A 4,221-nucleotide genomic window follows, 5' to 3' on the forward strand; every position below is an offset into this window, starting at 1 on the left:
TTTATTGACCTTAATGCTGAACCTCTGAATCGTCTCGTCAGAGATCCTCCAGATGCTTGTCCGGGTCGTCTGGATCTTACCCATTGTTCATTAATGATCTCAAACATGATAGCAGACTCCAGAGAGGAATCATTCTCAACACTCTTAGCCAAATGCTCACTGCAGGTCATCAGATCTTCCCCATACAAAGACTGAACTCTTTTCACATGAAGCTGAAGAGCCTCATGGTCAGTATCCTCTTAACTGATGTCTGAACCTAATAAAATGGTCACACCCTCCATAAGTAAGGTCCAGTGGTAAAGATACTTGTTTGGAAGGATCCTCTTCAGGACTGTTATAATAGAGCCAGTTCTGCCATGGATAAGCTTTCCAAAACCTTCGCTCAACAATAGACCGGGAAAACATGGTTGGAGGCTTGACTTGAATAGATTTCCATCCACTCTTGCAGTATTCAGACCAATATACCATGGGTGACTGGAGCTTGGGAATCAAACCATAAAGTGCCCATTTGCTGTTAAACACCCAGCAACACTCAATGCATGTAATCAGGACCATGCCATTGAGCAGGTCAAAATACTCTCACCTGTTTGAACAGTTGTGTTGTGATCTCTAAGGTCTGGCATCATTCCCATTGCCTTCTCTCACTTGAATACCCGGACGAAGACTGTACCCATACTCTCCATTAAACTGCTTGAAATCGTGCAGTAAAGGTTGTGAGACTGCATCACATACAGTATAGCACACAATGAACAGACCTCTGTGTTGAGTGGGTGATCTGCTGGATGCTGCCACTGCCAAGACTTTTGCATTCCTTCACAAAATGTTTGAGGAAGCTAATCATCCGTGGTTCAGATGACCCAAACCACAAGACACAGGACATCTGTGTCTCTTTCCTCTGGAGGTACTTCATTAACAGAGCATAGTAAGTAAGGGCCAGAAGCTGAACAGAGATGACAACACAACTGAATGACAGGGAAAAGAATGAATCACTAACTGATTTCAGATATTTGTACTATCTGAGTATAGAGGATATATTGTATAACTTCTGTTATTCCATCTCTGTTTTGGTCATTGCATATTTGTAATAGGTTCATTTTCAGAGAACCTCTGACACAGGGAGTTGTAATGCACTTGGTCAAACGTAGTTAATAGCACGTTTGGGTGTTGCTTCTATCACCTTGGTTAAATTAGAGTATCTAAATTAATTCCTCCAGTCAAGAGGAAGAGATTGAGAAGAAAACCAGAGAGGAGAGGTGCAAGTGAAGCATGATGTCGATTAATATTTTTAAAGATATATATGTTCCTGTTAGTCTAAAGGTACTACTCACGCCACTTGAGAGAAGCAGAAGTGAGAGAGATCTTAAAGATCTGAGATAACTTCATATCAAGTCCAGGACTAGTCGAGACCGAGTCCAAAGAGGTTTGAGTCCAAGTCAATACCAAGTCCAAATGAGAGAAAAAATTATCCTCTTCAAGACCACATACTTAACTACTGATAATGTATGTGATGCTAGACACCATATCTCCTTTTCTAAGAAAATAATTTTACATTATTATTTGTAATGATCAAAAAGCATGTGCAAAGTAACAACTCTGTAGGACAGGGGTCTCCAAACTAGATCCTGGAGGGCCAATGCCCTGCAGAGTTTAGCTCCAACTGGCCTTAACACTATCTGGAAGTTTCTAGTGTGTCTAGTTAGAGCTTGATTAGATGGTTCAAGTGTGTTTAATTAAGGTTGGAGCTAAACTCTAAAAGACACTGGCCCTCTAGGACCGAGTTTGGAGCTGTAGGGTCAAATAATTATGTACTTGTAACAATGTTCGTTATGTTGGAAGGAAGACGGCAGGGTCGGCTGTGACAACTGACTGTTTATTTATAAATTTTCAAACAAAAAGTGTGGAAAACATGCACCAACAAAAGACAAAACAATCAACATAAATTCAGTCCACAGGTAGCAGCCAGCAGTCGTCCTCTCTCTCTCCCGCTCCTGTTTCTTCTGGTGTTTTATACTCTCTCCATGCCAATTACTGCAACAAGAGACAGGTGTTCCGTTATTTGCGCCTCTGGCGTGGCCGGTGGGTTTACCAACTGACATTCATGACAAGCCGCGCACCACCTGCGCACATTCTCGTGAATGCCCGGCCAAAAAAAAACGGGTCATGAGGCGATTTAGTGTCGTTCCTTGTCCTAAATGACCAGCCACTGGATTAGAATGAGCCGCCTGAAAAAGCATTTCCCGGCGGCTCCTAGGAACTAATAACTGGGTTGTATCTTCTTTTGTCTGAGCGTCTTGGGTCACTCAATACAACCTATCTTTAATTACTGCAAAATATGGACAGGTAAGCGGCTGTCCAGGATGGAGAGGCTGACCGTCGATGGTCCTGACCTGTTCAAATGCGCGTTTCAGCATCTCATCCTGAGACTGCTCCAGGGGAAAATCATCGTGCTACGAGAGAATAATTCTCTCGATTTCAATCTGTTCCCCTGAGGCAGTACTCAGTGGTCCCGGTTCAGTCTCTCCCGCCTGCACACTCGCATTCCCCTCCAGTGCATTCTTTCCCCATTCTTTTCCGTACAAAAAACCCCAATAATTCTTTAAACCCTGGCCAATTCATCCCCAAAATTAACTGATGCCGGAGGTGCGAATTAACTGCCACCTCAACACTATGGTTTTGTCCCCTAAATTTTATAACGACTGGCACAATGGGATACTCAACCACATCCCCGTGCACACACCGTACTTTAACCATGCAGCTCATATCCAATGCCCCGGATTGTATCAAACTTTGATGGATTGAAGGTTGGTTACATCCTGAATCCACCAACGCCTGATAGGTACCCCCCTTAATACTCACAGGTATTTGGTACCACCCAGCCTGACCGGGGGCAGAATGCGGGACGTCCGGGACCCGGATCATTGTCCCCACCTCCATAACGGGATACTTGTCGACAAAATGGTCCGGATCCCCGCAACACCAGCAGGTGTAGTGTGGTTAAAATCAATGTGATTTATACTTGAGAAAAATAAAGTGTAATTGAGGAAATGTCCACTAGGGGGAAACCAAAGGCTGCAGGCAGTAGCTGATACACTCTATGTTTTGCGTCACAGTCAATACAGCTGGCACACAGACAACTGCGAGTTCGTGTCAACTCATTTTATTTCCCCTTTTCCAGGTATAGACTATTTATAAATTCATTTCTGTTGTGAGGTAAAACTATACAGTGGTTGTAAAGCTCATTATTTCTCCTGAACGTATCTGAAAATGTGAGATTTGATGGTTTAATTATCGTGTGTTTGACATGCTAACCACGAGGAAACTGTGGGTTAAACTGAGTGTATCTTATCCATTTTATTTACTGAAATGGTTAGAAACAAATGATCAAATGTTATGGGAACATAGTCCATGTTTTTTTCTGTATTTCATGGTTAATCTGTTTATTGATAAGTGACTGCTGAATTAGTGTTCCATTTTATTTTAGTGTCAAAGAAGTTGTAGAAAAGTTGATACAGGACTGAAATATGAAAAAATGCAGGTTTAATGCTTATACAAATTCACAGTGATAAAAATGAGAAGTTATAAAAATGTATTTAAATTACAGTTATGATGACTGTTGTGATACAGTGTTATACATTGCTGATTTTGTCTGCATACTAATATGAACTAATGTATTGATGTATACATTCAATTTTCTATTATGTTGTTTTGAAAAAGAAAGAAATGAGTTCACACAGTCAATACAGCTGGCGCACAGACAACAGCGAGTTTGTGTCGTCTCATTTTATTTATGTCTATTTTCCCCTTTTCCAGGGGTGCAACATTTTGGAGGCCCCAGCGAGAATGGATGGTCCATGGTCCTGCCGATCGATGTAGTGCCAGACGACAACATTCCACCTTGCAACAACAACCATCACGATAGAAGGTCGGTGGTGTGCAGTATAGTCTCACGACCAGACGGGCAGAAGTGCTGGTAATCCGAGGTTCCTTATGCTAACCAGAAGAAACTGCAAGTTCTTCCTGCCCAAGTAGACATTCTGTTTTACACTGACACTGACCATTTATTCACAACCAACATGGAGACGCTAGAGGACTTGAAACTTGAAGTAGTTGGGACACTTTATACACTGAGTAGTGACCAGTTGATTGCAGTGTGTAACTTTCTTCATATCTTTGGTCCCGAACATGAGAATGTTTTGGGGAAAAGTCGTTCATTTCTAATTG

Source organism: Carassius carassius, chromosome 33, assembly GCF_963082965.1.
Source record: "Carassius carassius chromosome 33, fCarCar2.1, whole genome shotgun sequence".
NCBI classification, from domain to species: Eukaryota; Metazoa; Chordata; class Actinopteri; order Cypriniformes; family Cyprinidae; genus Carassius; species Carassius carassius.